General features: G+C 38.6%; 1 long non-coding RNA gene across 1 annotated transcript in view; it reads right to left on the bottom strand.

The window, feature by feature from the left end:
* Positions 1-692: 692 nt before the first annotated feature.
* The window catches only part of LOC145069799 (uncharacterized), a 35,165-nt gene continuing 12,851 nt past the window's right edge, over positions 693-23,006 (bottom strand). The window contains exon 3 of the long non-coding RNA XR_013689683.1: positions 693-898. This is a non-coding gene — a long non-coding RNA (uncharacterized LOC145069799). The remainder of the gene's footprint in view (positions 899-23,006) is intronic.

Genomic DNA, 23,006 nt, shown 5'->3' with positions numbered 1-23,006 from the left:
AAGCTGAGAGTCACGGGAAGTAATCTCTATCAGCTGCTCCGATGACTCCTGGCTACCATAATCACAATAACACTCAATCAGAATCTATAACACTACTTAGGGTAAAATGACCATTTTACTCCCGTGGCATAACTTAAACCATTCCTAAGGCCCAATTCTAACTTATTGAATCCAATGCACCCATGGCCCATCAAAAGGCTATCTAAGGGCCCATTAATGGCCTAATTTTCTAAATTGAGCCAAACCCTTCAAATGGGCCTTTTCACAATTCTAAGAAGTCTTTAGCCCAAAATGAAATAATCTCAGTGGCCCAATATGGCCCAAAAGGCCCAAAACTTCTAATTCCAAGTTCCCAGGCCCAGAACTATACCCAGGGCCGGTCCATTGGTTTTTCATGCCTTGGGAGAAAAAAATAATAATGCCCCTATAATTGGTCGAAACTCATATGCAACACAAAATTATACTCCTAAAAAATATCCTCATTTTACTTATTGTAACAAAAAAATGGAAATTAATAGTAAACAGATTTGCAAATAAATCATCACCATTTAAAAACTCTAATAACCAAAACATTATATAATCCTAACAACTATAGAGTACGCAAGACACATAATATTAGCTAAAAATTATTTGCAAAAAAACCATCGACACCAAATAGGATACACCAAAAGACATTTGTAGGGAAAAAAGTATACACAATATTAAAAATTATTGTATTAGATACTAAACAATCTAGTCTCATTAACAAATACAAAAACTAAAACATAATAAGTATTAGCAAATTTCATAAGCAAAAGAAACGTTGAAGCAAATAACAAAAAATCGTCTGCCAAGTGCAAATCTCCAATTTCCAAGTACAAATCTATTTTCGGTTGGTGATTAGAGATCCTGGAGTAACCTTGTGTTGGAATTATTAGATTGCATCATAGGCTCGGTCCTTAGCCTAGTTTTGATTGCTGGTATTGGGCCTGTCTAACCGTGCATATTTTTGTTCTAGGGTTTAGTATATAAGCTGCATGCATGCAGTCTTAGAAGTTAACGCTTTTGATAATATTTCTCTCTGAGTTTTGTAAACCCTAGCTCGCCTCTACAGCGGAAGTTCTTCATCGAGCTCTGTTGAGGTGTGACTTTATTGAATCATAAGCATTCATTTGATTCCATTCTGTGTTAATTCTCTTACTTTTTTTTGTCTTGTTTGATTTTCATAATCATACATGTGAAAGATCTAATCGATCTAGAATTTAATTCTCATCAGTTGGTATCAGAGCAGGAGACTGTGTAATTCATACACATCTCTTCTGTCGAAGAAGTTATTAGGGTTTTTTTTATTCCGCATTGATTGATATTAATTGAGCCGTCATTCTATATTGACGTATCTTATTAATTGTTGATCTAACCCTAACGATATATTACAAGTCTGATCTTTTACAGGTAATCGATCAAAAGTCATTACAATGTCCATGGATGATTCACAAACCAATCCAATCAACATCTCCAACAACATTGGTTCTACGACAAGGATACCAATCTTGTATACACAAGACTATGAATTTTGGACGCATCACTTTGAAGATTATGTGATTGGATCGGAGGATAATGGATACTTGATCTGGGAAGCTATCATTGTTGGCCCATTCGCTCACTCAAGCACCTCTAAGATTGTCAAAACTCAGAAAGAGTACAATCAGCTTGTTAACGATGTCAAAGATATTCCTTAGGATGAGAAGGAAAAGTTTCAATGCAACATCAAAGCCCTGAGGATGATTAGGTTTGCGCTACAGTCAGATACGTTTCGTTTGGTAAGTTATTGTGCCACGGCTAAAGAGATCTGGGACAGATTAAAAGAATTGTATTCCACTGACGAAGATTTGGAACATTCAATTCAAACTCTCTCGTTGTCTGAATTTGGAGACTTTAAGCAGAAGCCTGAAGAGAAACTTGTTCAAGCCTTTGATCGCTTCAATCATCTTTTAAGTAAGATGATAAAGCATAGTATTGAAAGGAAAGTTATAGAACAAAAATTTACTTTCATGAACGGTCTCAGATCCGAATGGATGGCTGTTATATCTACAGTTAAAGCTCATGAACAGTTCAAGTCATATTTTATGGCGAAACTAGTGGGTATTTTAAAATCCCATGAAAGTGCACTGTCTAAGGAAACGAATGTAGTTTCCAGTCTGGGTTCTTTAGCTCTTGTCTCTAAAGGAAAAAGCTCGGTTGAAGAAGAAGAGGAATTGGATCTTGCCAATTATGATCTAACTGGTGAAGAATATGCCATGATGGTGTCTAATCCTAGAAAATTTATTAAGAAGAAATTCCCAGCCAATAAGAACCGAAACTGGCAGGGTAGTTACAGCGCCGAAAAGATCAAGGAGGAACCGAAGATGGTGTCAAAGTCTGAAGAGTCAAAGAAAGAAGCGAAAGTTGGAGGAGACACAGGATTCGACTGCCATTACTGTGGAGGCAAGAGTCATTTCACAAAAGATTGTATGCTGAGAAAGAAAGAAGAAAAGATAAATGAAGAAGATGAGGAAGCGAGCCTCCTGAGAAGACTGGAGGAAATCAAGAAAAGAAAGGTCCGCTGCTAACAACACTACCATGAATGCTTTAATTGTGTAGGATACAAACAACCGTGATGAATTTGGTGGTGTGGAAGTTTGGTCCACTGATTCAGAGGATGAAGAAGTAGGAAGCCCACTCATGGAAAGGCTATGTTGGTAAAAGAAGAACATGTAACAAGAAGGTGCTTTGTGGTGACTGAAGGTGTGTCTCAAATGAGAGGTTATACAACCAACGGGGGAGTAGAAGGCGAGAAGCAGCGAGAGGACATGTGTTTTGCTGCCAAACCTGTCAATGCACATATCAACGAATGTAACGCACGTAGATCTGGGCTAGTCAATTTAGAGACGATAAGCATCAAAAATGAATTTTTTATGGAAGATTATTTAGAAGGATTAATCTTAACCAAGTTGTATTATGTGTCACAAGGTTTTCGTGCATATAAAGAACGCCAAAATCCGAGTTATAACGAAGAAGTTATGACCTGTTGAAGTTTCGCGACAGAACCGGCACGACCCAGCGCGACGTAAATAGTGAATTTAAGGTAGATAGATATCTATCCTTAGTGATATAAATGAGAATTGAAGATCTTATCTATAGTAGTGCAACGACGGAAAGACGGACGAAAACGGAGTTCAGATGAAGGAGTTATGAATTTCGAACGGAGTTTTCCTGTCCCGGCCTACTAAAGATAATATATAAGTAATATATTTATAATATATTAAACGTAAATTGAAAATTAGCCAATGGAGTCTAAACGAGAGTTGTAGAGCATAATCTCACCTTCGCGTCGATATAAAGAACGTCGAAAATGGAGTTCGTATGCGAAAGTTATGAATTTCTGAAGTTCGGGGCGCGAAACCCCAAAACTGTCAGAGACCATGACGTGGCAAGCAGTGCCACGACGTGGCAAGTCTCCTGACACCTCCGGGAGTCCCTCAAATGCAACTTGAAATGACATATGCAATGACGACCAATCCCACGACGTGGAAAAAGGATCCCACGACGTGGCAAGGGCCAAATTTGCCCTATAAATAGATTTGAAGGGCCAGCCGACTATGGTTGCTCCATCCCTTCTCTCCCACTCCCGATACACCCTCTAAGCCCTATTTTAACCCCCCGAAGCCCCGGTATCAATCCCGAGACCCGAAGCAAGTTCCGAAACCCGAAGATCCCGAGAAGAAAAGAGTTTCCGAGCCGAAGCTCTGCCCGCGAGGAGCCCGGTTTTTGTGAAGATCTTCCAGATCTACCGAAGAATACTACTTCTGCAAGTCGTAGTGCTGTCCGAGCATCGTCTAATCAAGTGAGTGTATAGTCCCTTTCATAAACACGATTATAATACAAGTATTGTTTGAATGTATTAAGTATATGTTTTGGGTGAGTATGTGATCACTTTCTTCTAACACATATATATGAAGTATTTGCTATGAAATACGTGCTATGTGTTTATATATTGTTTGTTTATATGAGATGAGTATGGAATGGATGAACTATATAGGTTTTAATGAGTTAAACTGTATAGATATTTTGTATCTACAAATATGTTGGGTAGGACATGGGTAGATGAGATCCGTGAGTATGGATCGGATCAAGAGGTTAGTTTTAGATCCGTGAGTATGGATTAGATCAAGAGATTGAATGTAGATCCGAGAATATGGAATAGGAAAAGAGATAAACTTGTTATTAATCCGGGAGTATGGATTAAGACATAGTAAATTGTCCCTAGTCCGGGAGTATGGGTGGGGCACAGTTTAGATCCGGGAGTATGGATCAGAACAGGATTTAGGTATAGTAAATTGTCCCTAGTCCGGGAGTATGGATTGGGCACAGTTTTAGATCCAGGAGTATGGATCAGACCAATAGGTAAACTTGTTATTAATCCGGGAGTATGGATTAAGACATAGTTAATTGTCCCTAGTCCGGGAGTATGGATTGGGCACAGTTTTAGATCCGGGAGTATGGATCAGACCAAGAGATTAGTTTAGATCCGGGAGTATGGATTAGACCAAGAGGTTAGTTTTAGGTCCGAGAGTATGGATCAGGTGGAGAGATTAGTTTAGATCCGTGAGTAGGGATCAGATAAAGAGGAAAAGTTTAGATACGAGAGTTTAGATCGTGTCGTTGTGAGGATCGATGGGGTGGGATAAGAGTTGCTTTTATATGGTGAGATTATATAAGTTTGGATGTTCTATATATATTAATATGATATAATATTGTGGGTTGAAAACCCTATATGCTCACCAGGCTCCCAAGCCTGACCTACTCAGTTTAATTGTATCACAGGTACCGATACGAAGCTGCTTTGCACTGAGAGATTAAAGGAGATGTAAATCACTAGAGTAAATAAATGTATGTTCTGTTTATGCTTATGTGTCTGTATCGGAACATGACATCCCGAGATTTTGTTATATAATGAAAATACATTTCTTTAAAGAAATGCTTTGATAAATCTTTATCATATTTTGGGAACAAATTCCGCAACTGTTTTCTTTAAAAGATTACTCTGATTTTAAAAACAAGCATAAACAAATCGGTCTTTTCTGGCCGTGAAATTGGGGATGTCATAGTTGGTATCAGAGCATTAGTTTAAGCGAACTAGGAATTTGTAGGAAATTTCTAGACTTAAACTTAGAATGCTAAGTAATGATTGTGAGGAGTGTGTCTAAAATATGATAGGTAGTACACCTAAATTGACACAAACACTAGTTTATTTTAGGAATGATGCCTAAAATGCTTTTATATGTTAATTGTTTTGTGTGATAGCTAAATTGATGCTATTATTTGTTCAGATCAATGGCCTGTTGCCGACCGGATCTGGAAACCTTATGTGTGTAGGATTCTAAGCGTACGACTACGGTATTAGAATTAGCATGTAAACATTTCGGAGTGATAAGGAGATTTATACGTCTATCATAAATAAAGATTTCTTATCTTAAATTCTCGCCCGGTACACCGAACGTCTGCTTGGATGTACAAGAGGTCATGGTGAAGACTCGTAGATAAATTGAGTAAATGGAGGAAATGAAGAAGGCTTATGATAGTGGATGACACCTATCAGAAGATATCGTAAGAGTGGTATCTTGCCTTTAGAGTATGCCTTATGAAATAACAGTTCGTTTAAAGGAGTACGGTACGTATGAAGTACACTTTCGATTGGCAGGATGATGGAACGATTGATGAAATTCTTGAAGTTGTCTCATCGTCTGGTATTTCCATCACCAATCGAGTGAAGTAGAGTTGATGATTGAAGATTTAGCAATGAAGAAGTCCTAGTAGAGTCTAGGGAAATCGTTTATGATTATTTGGACACATTCGTATGTGTTAAATTGTTTTGTGATTTTCGTGTATGGTGACTTGGTCGACTGCGAGACAATACTTGGGACGAGTATGAGTAGGTGTGAAAGGTAGTAGATGCATATACTACCGGAAGCACAGGACTCACACTTGGATCAGGGAAAGTCACAATGTTACCAAGAAGCTAGTGATTGATTCCGTTTTATTTGGATATGTCATTACCCTTGTTTCGGTAATTACTAGTAAGATGGTTGTTATTCCGACCCTAGTGGTCATATCAAATTGAGTCTGACTACGATGAGTTTGTTACGTGGTTCATAGAACCAAGTTCGAGGTAGCGTCTGACTCAAGTCAGAAGATTGAAATCAATGTGATCGATAGCATCATGCTCGTCGTTAAGGAAGCTTGTAGCTAGAAATGCTACATATAAAATGTGATTATATCACATTAGAATATGAAGGAAAGTATATTCCATTATGGAATTTAACTCTAAGAGACCTGAGTCTAAGCATTGCATCATTCGATGAGAGGTCAGTAGAGCACGACCCATCGGTCTGTTGTAATAGATAAAGGAAAATATTTATCCTAAGAAGAAGAAGGAGTCACAATAAGGATTTATTTTGTAACTCGAAGGTTACAATTGAAAGTACAACATTGTACGAAGAGCAGATGCAGGATTGAGCACTACCTGCTATCGATAATGTAACGCCTGTGTTTCCGGGCTTGCCATTTTTAGCAATGTAATAGTCTAGGTTAACCTTTGTAACCTGTTTTGAAATAATAAGAATGTATTATTTGAGCATTATGTGTTTTGTGCTTAATTGCTTAATTATGTGATCTGATTAATTAAGAATAAAAAATAAGCGTCAAAATTTAAGTGTAAAATAAACTTGATATCTTTGGATAATGTTGTAGTAGTTGAAACGAGGTTTCCGAATATATAAAGAACGCCCAAATCTGACTTCGTATGTGGAAGTTACGATTTTTTGAAGTTTTGACTTAGCGGTATGCAGCCTGAAATACTCGATTTGAGATCGAGCGGTTTTTAGCCGAAGATATCTAAACGAGGATCGAAGGTCTCGTTGTTGGTATCGAAGCGATAAAAAGTTAGGCGAGAACGGACGTCAAACGAAGAAGTTATGAATTTATAACGAAAGTTTCTGTCGTGGCCTATTAAAAATAAATAATAAAAATAAAATTAAAATTAGCCGACGGAGTCTAAACGAAAGTTGTAGAGTGTAGTCTCACCTTTCCGTGGATATAAAGAACGTCGAAAACGGAGTTCGTATGAAGAAGATATGAATTTCCGAAGTTTGATAAATAAATTGTATTTATTTTTAATTGAAAAATCCGGCATTATCCGAAAGGGGGAGTCACCATTCCAATCCGACGTACGCCCCGTGTACTCCGAAGAGTGTCGACATTTCGGATGACGCATGTAGTGATGACTTCGGAGGCCAGTACGCCCCGCGTATTCCGAGGCTCCAGCCTCCTATAAATAGGATCCGAAGGCAGCCGAGTCTTTTGCCAATTTCTTCTCTTCTCTCTCCCGTTTTGCATCGTTTTGTGTGCCAGAAATACCCCGAAGCCTCGGTATTATTCTCGAGCCCCGAGGCAAGTCCCGAGATCCCGAAGATCCCGAGAAGTGCGGTTCCCGAGCCGAAGCTCTGCCCGCGAGAAGTTCGATTTTTGTGGAGTTCTTCCAGATCTGCTGTGGATTACTACTTCTGCAAGTCGTAGTGCTGTTCGATCGTCTTCTAATCAAGTGAGTGTATACTACCTTTCATAAACATGATAATAATACAAGTATGGTTTGAGTGTATTAAGTATATTGTTGTTTATGTGTATAATTTTGTTGTTATAAGTATGAATGTATATTCATTCTCTTCTATCTCATAGATCTGATTTACTTTCTATGAAATACGTGTTATGTGGGTGTGCCTCATCTGTTATGTGGAATATGTATTGAATGGAAATGATACACAGGTTTTAAACCTATGTATGAAAATATATATTTTTATCTACTAATATGTTGGGTAGAACATGGGTAGATAGTTGGTGTGTAATAAACAGATGAGAGGCCTCGATGTTGTTGTTGTTGTTGTTGTTGTTGATCTAGTTATTCAGCGGAGTATGGATAACGACCACGGACTCTTTCTAGACAGTCCAATGGAACGCTAGCAGGTTCATAACCTGTAGGTGTTGTGAACGATGTGTTCACCGGTGTACTCTATCCCCCTCATGGTTGCCTTTAGGATATCTATTGTTGAGGAAACCCCTTAGCAGTGATGTCCGTCCTGATGAAAATCCTAGATTAGGTCCCTTGAGATAGATGTTATTTTAGGGACGTAAAGTGAGGATAACGGGAATGGGTAATCGGGATAGTGATTGGTTGGTGAAATTAAATATAATTTATTTATTGTGGGTTGAAAACCCTATATGCTCACCAGGCTCCCAAGTCTGACCACTCAGTTTTATTTGTATTACAGGTAGTGGCGCGAGGGCATAAGATGGATGAATCATCGAGTTGTTTTGTTTACAAGTCTGTATATGTATATATTAGTTGAATGACTTGTAATGTTATCGTTTATGCTTTATGGTCTGTATCGGAACATGACATCCCGAGTTTTGATTATATAATGAAAATGTATCTCTTGATGAAATGCTTTGATAAATATTATTTTATCATGTTTTGTTTTGGGAACAAATTCCGCAACTCTTTCAAATCAAAAGGATTTACTCTGAAATTATTTAAAAGCATAAATGAAAATCGGTCTTTTCTGGCCGTGATTTTGGGGATGTCACAGAGAAGTCCAAGAGTTAGATACTCTTTCGAGGAAATATATAACATAGAGTTATTACTTAGGATGGAGAGATAACCTATGGAGTCAGTATACGAATCTTGTTTTGTTGATGATTCCGGGACGTAATCATCCTAAGGGGGAGATAATTGTAACGCCCGTAGATCCGGGCTAGTCAATTTAGAGACGATAAGCATCAAAAATGACTTTTTGATGGAAGATTATTTAGAAGGATTAATCTTAACCAAGTTTTAGTATATGTCACAAGGTTTTTGTGCATATAAAGAACGCCAAAATCCAAGTTATAACGAAGAAGTTATGACCTGTCGAAGTTTCGCGACAGAACCGACACGACACAGCGCGACCCAGCGCGACGTAAATACTGAATTTAAGGTAGATAGATATCTATCCTTAGTGATCTAAATGAGAATTGAAGACCTTATCTATAGTAGTGCAACGACGGAAAGACGGACGAAAACGGAGTTCAGATGAAGGAGTTATGAATTTCGAACAGAGTTTTCCTGTCCCGGCTTACTAAAGATAATATATAAGTAATATATTTATAATATATTAAACGTAAAGTCAAAATTAGCCAATGGAGTCTAAACGAGAGTTGTAGAGCATAATCTCACCTTCGCGTCGATATAAAGAACGTCGAAAATGGAGTTCGTATGCGAAAGTTATGAATTTCTGAAGTTCGGGGCGCGAAACCCCAAAACTGTCAGAGACCATGACGTGGCAAGCAGTGCCACGACGTGGCAAGTATCCTGACACCTCCGGGAGTCCCCCAAATGCAACTTGAAATGACATATGCAATGACGACCAATCCCACGACGTGGAAAAAGGATCCCACGACGTGGCAAGGGCCAAATTTGCCCTATAAATAGATTTGAAGGGCCAGCCGACTATGGTTGCTCCATCCCTTCTCTCCCACTCCCGATACACCCTCTAAGCCCTATTTTAACCCCCCGAAGCCCCGGTATCAACCCCGAGACCCGAAGCAAGTTCCGAAACCCGAAGATCCCGAGAAGAAAAGAGTTTCCGAGCCGAAGCTCTGCCCGCGAGGAGCCCAGTTTTTGTGAAGATCTTCCAGATCTACCGAAGAATACTACTTCTGCAAGTCGTAGTGCTGTCCGAGCATCGTCTAATCAAGTGAGTGTATAGTCCCTTTCATAAACACGATTATAATACAAGTATTGTTTGAATGTATTAAGTATATGTTTTGGGTGAGTATGTGATCACTTTCTTCTAACACATATATATGAAGTATTTGCTATGAAATACGCGCTATGTGTTTATATATTGTTTGTTTATATGAGATGAGTATGGAATGGATGAACTATATAGGTTTTAATGAGTTAAACTGTATAGATATTTTGTATCTACAAATATGTTGGGTAGGACATGGGTAGATGAGATCCGTGAGTATGGATCGGATCAAGAGGTTAGTTTTAGATCCGTGAGTATGGATTAGATCAAGAGATTGAATGTAGATCCGAGAATATGGAATAGGAAAAGAGATAAACTTGTTATTAATCCGGGAGTATGGATTAAGACATAGTAAATTGTCCCTAGTCCGGGAGTATGGGTGGGGCACAGTTTAGATCCGGGAGTATGGATCAGAACAGGATTTAGGTATAGTAAATTGTCCCTAGTCCGGGAGTATGGATTGGGCACAGTTTTAGATCCGGGAGTATGGATCAGACCAATAGGTAAACTTGTTATTAATCCGGGAGTATGGATTAAGACATAGTTAATTGTCCCTAGTCCGGGAGTATGGATTGGGCACAATTTTAGATCCGGGAGTATGGATCAGACCAAGAGATTAGTTTAGATCCGGGAGTATGGATTAGACCAAGAGGTTAGTTTTAGGTCCGAGAGTATGGATCAGGTGGAGAGATTAGTTTAGATCCGTGAGTAGGGATCAGATAAAGAGGAATAATTTAGATACGAGAGTTTAGATCGTGTCGTTGTGAGGATCGATGGGGTGGGATAAGAGTTGCTTTTATATGGTGAGATTATATAAGTTTGGATGTTCTATATATATTAATATGATATAATATTGTGGGTTGAAAACCCTATATGCTCACCAGGCTCCCAAGCCTGACCCACTCAGTTTAATTGTATCACAGGTACCAATACGAAGCTGCTTTGCACTGAGAGATTAAAGGAGATGTAAATCACTAGATTAAATAAATGTATGTTCTGTTTATGCTTATGTGTCTGTATCAGAACATGACATCCCGAGATTTTGTTATATAATGAAAATACATTTCTTTAAAGAAATGCTTTGATAAATCTTTATCATATATTGGGAACAAATTCCGCAACTGTTTTCTTTAAAAGATTACTCTGATTTTAAAAACAAGCATAAACAAATCGGTCTTTTCTGGCCGTGAAATTGGGGATGTCATAGTTGGTATCAGAGCATTAGTTTAAGCGAATTAGGAATTTGTAGGAAATTTCTAGACTTAAACTTAGAATGCTAAGTAATGATTGTGAGGAGTGTGTCTAAAATATGATAGGTAGTACACCTAAATTGACACAAGCACTAGTTTATTTTAGGAATGATGCCTAAAATGCTTTTATGTGTTAATTGTTTTGTGTGATAGCTAAATTGATGCTATTATTTGTTCAGATCCATGGTCTGTTGCAGACCGGATCTGGAAACGTTATGTGTGTAGGATTCTAAGCGTACGACTACGGTATTAGAACTAGCATGTAAACATTTCGGAGTGATAAGGAGATTTATACGTCTATCATAAATAAAGATTTCTTATCTTAAATTCTCGCCCGGTACACCGAACGTCTGCTTGGATGTACAAGAGGTCATGGTGAAGACTCGTAGATAAATTGAGTAAATGGAGGAAATGAAGAAGGCTTATGATAGTGGATGACACCTATCAGAAGATATCATAAGAGTGGTATCTTGCCTTTAGAGTATGCCTTATGAAATAACAGTTCGTTTAAAGGAGTACGGTACGTATGAAGTACACTTTCGATTGGCAGGATGATGGAACGATTGATGAAATTCTTGAAGTTGTCTCATCGTCTGGTATTTCCATCACCAATCGAGTGAAGTAGAGTTGATGATTGAAGATTTAGCAATGAAGAAGTCCTAGTAGAGTCTAGGGAAATCGTTTATGATTATTTGGACACATTCGTATGTGTTAAATTGTTTTGTGATTTTCGTGTAAGGTGACTTGGTCGACTGCGAGACAATACTTGGGACGAGTATGAGTAGGTGTGAAAGGTAGTAGATGCATATACTACCAGAAGCACAGGACTCACACTTGGATCAGGGAAAGTCACAAGGTTACCAAGAAGCTAGTGATTGATTCCGTTTTATTTGGATATGTCATTACCCTTGTTTCGGTAATTACTAGTAAGATGATTGTTATTCCGACCCTAGTGATCATATCAAATTGAGTCCGACTACGATGAGTTTGTTACGTGGTTCATAGAACCAAGTTCGAGGTAGCATCTGACTCAAGTCAGAAGATTGAAATCATTGTGATCGATAGCATCATGCTCGTTGTTAAGGAAGCTTGTAGCTAGAAATGCTACATATAAAATGTGATTATATCACATTAGAATATGAAGGAAAGTATATTCCATTATGGAATTTAACTCTAAGAGACCTGAGTCTAAGCATTGCATCATTCGATGAGAGGTCAGTAGAGCACGACCCATCGGTCTGTTGTAATAGATAAAGGAAAATATTTATCCTAAGAAGAAGAAGGAGTCACAATAAGGATTTATTTTGTAACTCGAAGGTTACAATTGAAAGTACAACATTGTACGAAGAGCAGATGCAGGATTGAGCACTACCTGCTATCGAGAAGTCCAAGAGTTAGATACTCTTTCAAGGAAATATATAACATAAAGTTATTACTTAGGATGGAGAGATAATGTATGGAGTCAGTATACGAATCCTGTTTCATTGATGATTCCGGGACGTAATCATCCTAAGGGGGAGATAATTGTAACGCCCGTAGATCCGGGCTAGTCAATTTAGAGACGATAAACATCAAAAATGAATTTTTGATGGAAGATTATTTAGAAGGATTAATCTTAACCAAGTTTTAGTATATGTCACAAGGTTTTTGTGCATATAAAGAACGCCAAAATCCAAGTTATAACGAAGAAGTTATGACCTGTCGAAGTTTCGCGACAAAACCGACACGACACAGCGCGACCCAGCGCGACGTAAATACTGAATTTAAGGTAGATAGATATCTATCCTTAGTGATCTAAATGAGAATTGAAGATCTTATCTATAGTAGTGAAACGACGGAAAGACGGACGAAAACGGAGTTCAGATGAAGGAGTTATGAATTTCGAACGGAGTTTTCCTGTCCCGGCCTACTAAAGATAATATATAAGTAATATATTTATAATATATTAAACGTAAATTGAAAATTAGCCAATGGAGTCTAAACGAGAGTTGTAGAGCATAATCTCACCTTCGCGTCGATATAAAGAACGTCGAAAATGGAGTTCGTATGCGAAAGTTATGAATTTCTGAAGTTCGGGGCGCGAAACCCCAAAACTGTCAGAGACCATGACGTGGCAAGCAGTGCCACGACGTGGCAAGTCTCCTGACACCTCCGGGAGTCCCTCAAATGCAACTTGAAATGACATATGCAATGACGACCAATCCCACGACGTGGAAAAAGGATCCCACGACGTGGCAAGGGCCAAATTTGCCCTATAAATAGATTTGAAGGGCCAGCCGACTATGGTTGCTCCATCCCTTCTCTCCCACTCCCGATACACCCTCTAAGCCCTATTTTAACCCCCCGAAGCCCCGGTATCAACCCCGAGACCCGAAGCAAGTTCCGAAACCCGAAGATCCCGAGAAGAAAAGAGTTTCCGAGCCGAAGCTCTGCCCGCGAGGAGCCCGGTTTTTGTGAAGATCTTCCAGATCTACCGAAGAATACTACTTCTGCAAGTCGTAGTGCTGTCCGAGCATCGTCTAATCAAGTGAGTGTATAGTCCCTTTCATAAACACGATTATAATACAAGTATTGTTTGAATGTATTAAGTATATGTTTTGGGTTAGTATGTGATCACTTTCTTCTAACACATATATATGAAGTATTTGCTATGAAATACGCGCTATGTGTTTATATATTGTTTGTTTATATGAGATGAGTATGGAATGGATGAACTATATAGGTTTTAATGAGTTAAACTGTATAGATATTTTGTATCTACAAATATGTTGGGTAGGACATGGGTAGATGAGATCCGTGAGTATGGATCGGATCAAGAGGTTAGTTTTAGATCCGTGAGTATGGATTAGATCAAGAGATTGAATGTAGATCCGAGAATATGGAATAGGAAAAGAGATAAACTTGTTATTAATCTGGGAGTATGGATTAAGACATAGTAAATTGTCCCTAGTCCGGGAGTATGGGTGGGGCACAGTTTAGATCCGGGAGTATGGATCAGAACAGGATTTAGGTATAGTAAATTGTCCCTAGTCCGGGAGTATGGATTGGGCACAGTTTTAGATCCGGGAGTATGGATCAGACCAATAGGTAAACTTGTTATTAATCCGGGAGTATGGATTAAGACATAGTTAATTGTCCCTAGTCCGGGAGTATGGATTGGGCACAATTTTAGATCCGGGAGTATGGATCAGACCAAGAGATTAGTTTAGATCTGGGAGTATGGATTAGACCAAGAGGTTAGTTTTAGGTCCGAGAGTATGGATCAGGTGGAGAGATTAGTTTAGATCCGTGAGTAGGGATCAGATAAAGAGGAAAACTTTAGATACGAGAGTTTAGATCGTGTCGTTGTGAGGATCGATGGGGTGGGATAAGAGTTGCTTTTATATGGTGAGATTATATAAGTTTGGATGTTCTATATATATATATATATATATATATATATATATATATATATATATATATATATATATATATATAATATTGTGGGTTGAAAACCCTATATGCTCACCAGGCTCCCAAGCCTGACCCACTCAGTTTAATTGTATCACAGGTATTGATACGAAGCTGCTTTGCACTAAGAGATTAAAGGAGATGTAAATCACTAGAGTAAATAAATGTATGTTCTGTTTATGCTTATGTGTCTGTATCGGAACATGACATCCCGAGATTTTGTTATATAATGAAAATACATTTCTTTAAAGAAATGCTTTGATAAATCTTTATCATATTTTGGGAACAAATTCCGCAACTGTTTTCTTTAAAAGATTACTCTGATTTTAAAAACAAGCATAAACAAATCAGTCTTTTCTGGCCGTGAAATTGGGGATGTCACAACGAATGTGATGAGTTGATAAAAAAGGTACAAAATATTCTTGCTTCTCTAAAAATACCTGTTACTGACTATGAAAAGGAATTAAATAACTTAAAATCTAAATTTTCATGCATAAGTAGCAGTCTCACCCAAACCCATGTCACAAATTCTAACCTAACTGATCAAATTAGCAGGATTTCATCAAAGAGTGAGGAAACGAGGATGTGGATCGAGCAAAAGGAGAAGGAGTTGATTAGGTCTAAGGATGATTCAATTTATTTGCAAAGAGACAATCTTAAACTTCTTAAACAGCGAAATGTGTTTTGTTTAATTGCTAAAAGACTCTATTTTAACATCACTCAGTTGCATCTTGATTGTGAAATAGGAAAGAAGATACATCGCATGATTTTACCCTTCCTTGAGTTAAAGGAGGATGAAATCGATGCTGAAGCCTACAACTGTGAAAGCGTTGTATCTTCTGATGAGGTTTCTCTAGCATATAAAATAGGTCTGGACAAAATTGAATCCTACATAAAGTCCAAAGACCACAGGGAAATGCTAAAAAATCTGTTAGACAAAAATGATAGATTGAAATTAAGAACCGAAACCATACAGAAATTTGACTCTTTGAATGCCAAATTAAGTTTAGAAAACAAAATTGATGTTGAAAATGCATCTGAACTTAATGAGGATGATTATCTGAGTGAAATCTCTGTAGAGGATATGGTGGATTGTTCAGAATTTGTCAAAAGCGAGCCTAAGTCACGCAAAAACCTGATTTCTGAAAACTCTGTTGAGCTTGCTCGCTCGTCCACTGACAAAACCAAAATTCTCAAAGCTAAAGCTGTTGTGTACCAAAAGGTACAAACCAATCCAATTCAAGTCTACACAGTTCCGGGTGTCACTCCACAACAAATTGCAGAATTGACAGCTATGGTGGAAGAAGAAAATGCTGGCGGATGTGACGAGTTTTTCTGGTCAGCCCCAATAGACAACGCTGATGAGACTAAGGGCCTATCTCAGAAAACCTCATGGAGAGCGAAAGGTAGATATATACCCGAACCACTAAATGAGTCTGCAAGATATGATGTGCCAGGCACAAGTGGAACCAAAACCTCATTGGCGAACCTGTGCAAACTACTAGTGAAACATCCTCAACAAAAAGTGAATGTTGTGCTCATGTTTCAAAAAGAAAGGCCAACATTCACAGAAATCCAAAACAGGTGGCTGATCGAAAGCATCAAAGAAATCTGAGATACAAGAAGAATCTCTCAGAAAGAAAACAATTTTGGAAATCACAAAATCCTCACTTTATAAGGACAGACGGGAAGCACAAATCGCAAGAGGAATCAAGGAACCGAAAGGGGAGTTTCGGTCCCACGATGGAAATGAACCGAAAGAGCAGTTTCGGTCCTCAAAACAACACCAACCGAAAGGATGGTTTCGGTCCCCCTACCGAAAAGAACCGAAAAGAGAGGTTCGATCCCTCGACTGAAAGGAACCGAAAGGAAAGTTTCGGTCCATCTGCCGAAAGGAACCGAAAGGAGAGGTTTGGTCCCTCGACCGAAAGGAACCAACAGGATAGTTTCGGTCCTTGAAGTAATATCAACCGAAAGAGCGGTCTCGACTCTCCGTCCAACTGCAACTGAAAGATCAGTTTCGGTCCCCATCCATACAAGTCCAATAAAAAACACAGGGGATCCAAAGTCACTTCTGTATCCAACACTTCCCATTCAAATTTTCATTCTTCAATTGATTCAAAGGGAAAAGGAAAACTCTTTCCTGAAAATAACCGTCTTCCAAAAGAGATCCAAAAGAATGCTGAAGTCAACACCACTAATTCCAATCCTATTAAATCAACCAAAATTAATGTTTTCACCATAAAAAGAAAAGATGAAACAACTTTAGTTAAACTCACATACATGGTTGATATTTCTCTTACTATTCCCTGTCCTGTAAAAGGCTCACAAGGACCCAAGAAACTTTGGGTTCCTAAATCTGCTTAATATTTTGCAGGTTATTCGTGATGAGCAGTTTGACAAAGAATGGTACATTGATAGTGGCTGCTCACGTCACATGACTGGAAGGAAGGAAGAACTGAGGGAGTTTCGGTCTCTCAAGGATGGTGGTATTGTGAAATACGACAATAACTCATTTGGTACTATCAAAGGCTATGGAATGATCACTAATGGCGAGTTCTCTAAAAGAAAAGTGGCTTATGTTGAAGGGCTCCAACACAACCTTATCAGTGGATCACAACTGGTAGTTGGTACTAGATTGAAAGTTTCATTTGACGATGAAGACTCAGAGATTGTCGAGAAGAAATCTAATAACATTCTGCTGAAGTCAAAGCGAAAGAGGGAAATGTATCCTTTGAATCTCAACCCAATTCGAGGTAAACCAACAGTTTGCTTACTCACAAAGGGTCACTCTGATGAAAGCTGGTTATGGCATCAAAGAATCTCTCATCTGAATTCAAAGATATCAACAAGTTGGTTTTGGGTGATCATGTTTGAGGTCTTCCAGTTCTAAAATTTGAGAAAGAACATCTTTGCGCAGCATGTGAAATGGGAAATCAGAGTAGGCAAAGTCATCCTTCTATTATCAATACTAAGGTGATCGAACCATTGGAGTTGTTACATATTGACCTGTGTGGTCCTTCGTCCACTGAAAGCATTGGGAGGAACAAATACATTCTGGTTATAGTGGATTATTTCTCTCGATTTACATGGGTATTCTTCCAGAAGCAAAAGTCTGAAGCCACTCCAAAGCTTAAGCTCGTTATAAAACAGATAGAAACACAACTAAGAAAAGTCATTCGTAATGTGAGAAGCGATAATGGCTTGGAATTCAAGAAAAAAGATTTTGAAGACTTTCTTGCTGAAAAGGGAATGACTCACAATTTCTCAGCCCCTTATACTCCACAAAAAAATGGTATCGTTGAAAGACGAAACCGATCTCTATGTGAAGCAGCTCGAACAATGCTATGTTTCACATCCTTACCTCTGTATTTATGGGCTGATGCAATTGCCGCTTCTTGTTATACTCAAAACAGATCATATTTGAACAAGCGATTTTCCATTACTCCTTACGAGATTTTGAATAATCATAAACCAAATGTGAAATTCTTTCATGTGTTCGGTTCAAGATGCTTCATTTTCAACTCCAGAGAGAATCGAAACAAGTTTGATGCTAAAGCTGATGAAGGAATTTTCTTAGGCGACTCCCTGAACTCCAAGGCATATAGAGTTCTCAATAAGCGCTCAAAGAAGATTGAAGAAACATACTATGTCACCTTTGACGATAGTTATATTAAGAAGATGAAATCAACAGAAGGTGCAACGCAAGAGATCTTTCCAAAGAATGGTCAAGTTACGACCTCTATCTCAAATCTTTTCGAGCAACATTTGCTTCTGTTTGATGAGCCTTAAAAAGCGATTGACTTTGAATCTACTGCAAAAGACAACAAAGTTGATAATCTAAAACAAATTATCGATGACGCTGCTCAAAAGATGGCTGATGATCAATCCAAAGAAACCAAAAGGCCAGAAGCAAGCAAACCTTCAAGTGACCGTCCTAATGTCCATGGGGAGGGTCCAATTCCTCATCATGATTAAAGTTCATCGTTCCAGGGGGAGAACTTATCGTCTCATTCTCCCAGCTCTTCTGAAATTCCAATCAAAGGAGGGAATACCAATACAGTTACTGAACCGGAGTCATTCTTCGAGGAGGAGAACACCAACGTCAATGATGATGACATTCTGTCTGAGTTAGAAGAAGAAATAAATGCTGAATTGGATCCCACTTACGATCCAAATTACCCACCTCTTATCAAATGGACCAAAGATCACCCTCAAAGTCAAATTATCGGGGAATCTTTAGAAAAAGTGTTAACTCGATCTCAAATCAAAGCGAAACAAGCTGCACTCTTTTCTCAAGTAGAGTTCTACATGTTCAACTCCTTTGTTTCCAAAGTTGAACCGAAGACTGTTAACTCAGCACTTGATCATTCAGACTGGGTTCGAGCCATGCAAGATGAGTTAAATGAGTTTGAAAGAAACAAAGTATGGCGTCTTATTCCAACTCCAAAGGATGCTTCGGTTGTCGGTCTCAAATGGGTATTCAGAAACAAGATGGATAAGGAGGGGAATGTCATTCGTAACAAAGCAAGGTTGGTGGTCAAAGGATACTGTCAGGAAGAAGGAATCGATTATGAAGAGACCTTCGCTCCAGTTGCAAGATTAGAGTCTGTTCGTATCTTTCTTGCCTATGTAGCTCACAAGAACTTTGAAGTCTATCAGATGGACGTCAAATGTGCCTTTCTCAACGAGGAACTTGAAGAAACTGTGTATGTTGAGCAACCGCCAGGCTTCGTGAACGAGAAGTATCCAGATCATTGTTATGTCCTTGACAAAGCTGTATATGGCCTCAAACAGGCTCCCAGAGCATGGTATGAAACTCTCACTCATTTCTTAAAAATGTCCAAATTCAAACAAGGTTCGGTTGACCCAACCTTCTTTCGCAAGCTAGAAGGTAACCACCTTATGATTGTCCAAATTTATGTTGATGACATCATCTTTGGCTCCACGAATCATAGCTTAACAGCTGAATTCAGGAAGTTGATGGAAAAAAAATTTAAGATGAGCTCAATGGGTCCAATTAACTTTTTCCTTGGATTAAACATTAGACAGGGACCCGAAGGCATTTTTATTAATCAGGAGGCATACACCAAGAATCTATTGGTGAAGTTTGGGATGATGGGAGACTCCAAAGTGAAAGTGCCTATGGCCTTTGGGACAAAGCTTACACCCTCATTGGAGAAACCGGCAACTGATATGATGCTCTATCGACAAATAATTGGGTCTCTGATGTATCTTACAGCCAGTAGACCTGACATCATGTTCTCAGTCTGTTACTATGCAAGATTTCAAGCCAACCCACACGAACCTCATCTAAAAGCCGTGAAAAACATCTTTCGCTATCTGAAGCGAACCTCCTCTCTCGGTCTGTGGTATCCAGCCAACTCAGGATTCTTTGTTCAAACATTCTCAGATGCTAACTTAGGTGGCTGTGGATTAGATTGCAAAAGCACCACAGGAGGATGTCAATTTCTAGATGGTAAATTGGTAGTTGGCAATCGAAGAAACAAACTTTTGTTTCTCTCTCCACTGCAGAAGCTGAATACATTGCTGCAGCATCATGCACATATCAAGTCGTATGGATAAAAAGTCAGCTTAGGGATTACGGGCTAAACATGAAGAAAATCCCACTATATTGCGACTCTAAAAGCGCAATTAGGATTTGTCACAACCCAGTGCAACACTCGAAGACTAAACATATAACATTGAGGTACCACTTCATCAAGGATCACGTCGAAGATGGTAACGTCGAAATTCACTTCGTCAGAACGACTGATCAACTAGCAGATATATTTACTAAGGCTTTACCTGAAGCAAGCTTCAATAAAATTCTACAAGGCCTAGGAATGATGCATGCCGAATCTGTACCAAAATCGCCTTCGCTTCCATAAAGGTAACAAGCGAAATAGAGCGAACCGAAATGAACCGAGCGTTCAGTCTATTTCGGGTGAAGTTTGACCATGAACCGAAATGAACTGAACGTTCGGTCTATTTCGGGTTCGGTCCTTTTGAACTCGTTCGCTTCTTTTTTCTTAACAAGGCATTTTGACTGTATTATTTTGTACATTTTTTTATTAATCTTTTTGGCTTATAAAATCCCAAAATATTTTTCTCTTTGATTCTCATAAAAATACTTATAAAATCCAAAAATATCTTTCTCTTTCGTTCCATTGGTCAATTCTCACCAAATTCAAAAATATTTTTACTTTATTTTTAAATTTTTTTATCTAAAGTTTTTCTTTTTGTCTAAGTGTGATTCTCGATGGCGAAGCTAAGGCAGGTAAATGTTTTTATTAGTTAGGAGTCCCTAGAAGCATGTTGCTGTATGTTGACTAAAGCCTCGAAAGATTTTTGAGTGAAGCCTTAATAACATGATATATACCAATCATGTTTTCCCAATCCAGGCTGTCATATTCACTCTACTCATGAGCTACCTTACTCTACTCACATTGAGTTTAGATTTTTCTGCTTGGTCCATCTTTTCTTTAGAGCAGAGGTACATTCGCTTCTTATACCATCTCCATCACTTTTCTCCATTATAATTCGTTTCACCAATGTAACCCGTGAGACTCTTAGTATTAACCACTGAGGTTTATGGTTATACAAAATCTGCATTCATGATCTTCATTTCATGCCACTATGTACTAAGTGAAACCCAAAGTTCAACACAACTAATGAATTGACGGTGAATTCTAATATTCAAGATCTTACTTGTTACCTAATGAAATCTCTTTTTACTTTTGAGTGATCTTTATGAGTTTGTCTTTAACCAATGCTTCTCTTTCCCTAAAGATCTAGTTTTTTTTTTTGAGATTTCCTTACTTCATTTTGTTACTATAAAATTTATCCTACCTACTTGTTCAACAGATCACAATGATCTCACAAGTACTTCATTCAGTTTCGGTCTTATGTCAAGTATCGAAATTATGAATTGAAGCGAAAGCCACCCTTTATAACCTTCAAAAGATGCCTTTCAATACTTCTCAACAAGTTATTGATCGTTATTTAATGGGAAACCAAGAAAGCACTTTAATGTCTATTGACTTTGAAGGAAGTGATTCATGCCCGGAATCCATTGTTTTATGTCTATTTAAGGCATCACAGATAATCCAACAAATTTTGCTTTATTTCTTTACCTTTTACACCCTATGCACGAAATTTTTTAATTTTCCACACTCTGGTTCTTTTATGGCTGTTCAATAAAGCATTATAGGCAACGGGGATTCAAACGTATTTTGGAGTGACGATTGGGATAAAGTGAAAGCTGACTCAACGGCTATCCAAACAGTTTGGCGATTTGAAAAAGTGTATTTTATGGAATGGCGTGTAAAAAGGAAACGTCCTTTCTCTTTCCTGCGTCATCTTCAACATGCCAACTGTTCATCCATCAAGTCAGGCGCTATTTTTGAGATAATCCAAGATCGCAGCCGGATTTTTCTCTCTCTTCCTTGTACGTATAAAAGGAATTGGAACGGTACTCTCTCAACTTTTATCACTTACCAATCTTTCTCAAAGAACATCGACGATTTTTGTTACTATTCATCATCTTCTCCAAGCTACTACAATGGCAGACTCTTCGTCCGTTCATGATACTTCCGTTCGTCAACCACTTCTCACAATCAAACCCCAACAGAACCTGATCATAGATCTCACTCCGTTTATCTATGAGCCATACATGCTATACGTTGTTGAGTGTCTCAAATACTCACCTCTCATCGAGGCACTTACCAAAGTCAAAGTCGTACCAATGTCATGTCTTTCTCTTGTCTACTCTACTGCCTACTACGACAAGGTTCATGAAAGGATTCACTTCGAAATCCACAATGAGAAGACCTCTATCTCCAAGCACCGCTTCTGTGCCCTAATTGGTCTTTCTTAAGAACAATCTCTGGTAAACCCTGAATCCATCACCACTGGTCAATTGTTTTCCATGTTTTATCAGATGGGGTATACCGAAACCCTCACCACCATCACAAAGTTCAAGAAGTCCAGCCTTCCTCCTCAATGGAATGGCCTTTTCACGTTACTATTCAAGGGACTCTCTGAACGAAGCGCTGGCTCAGATGGTGCGAGCAAGTCTTTTATGACTGTGCTGTATGGGCTGTACCATGGGATCGACTTAGATTATGGGTCTATTATCTGGCAGCAGTTGGTTCAAAGCCTGGCCTCTTCATCCAGGCACTTTGAGATCTCATGTGGGCGATTTTGGTCGATCATCACCAACTGGGCAATGGACCGTCTTCATGTTCCAATAATGGCAGATTCTCTTCTCTCATCCATTGCTACCTTTCACACAACCAAAATCATTGTCACGGATCCAACCAAGTACTCCTTTATTGGATCTATTCCTTAAGAAATGCTCGCCCGTATCTCTGCGTCGAGTAACGTTCTCTAACAATACATGAAGCATCCATCATCAGGTCCAAGGGAGCTTACGCCAGCC

The sequence above is a fragment of the Lactuca serriola genome, chromosome 8 (assembly GCF_051521515.1).
Source record: "Lactuca serriola cultivar US96UC23 chromosome 8, Lser_US96UC23_V15, whole genome shotgun sequence".
In the NCBI taxonomy this organism is placed as follows: Eukaryota; Viridiplantae; Streptophyta; class Magnoliopsida; order Asterales; family Asteraceae; genus Lactuca; species Lactuca serriola.
The sequence above is the reverse complement of the archived record's forward strand: the minus strand, read 5'-3'. Positions and strand labels throughout refer to the sequence as shown.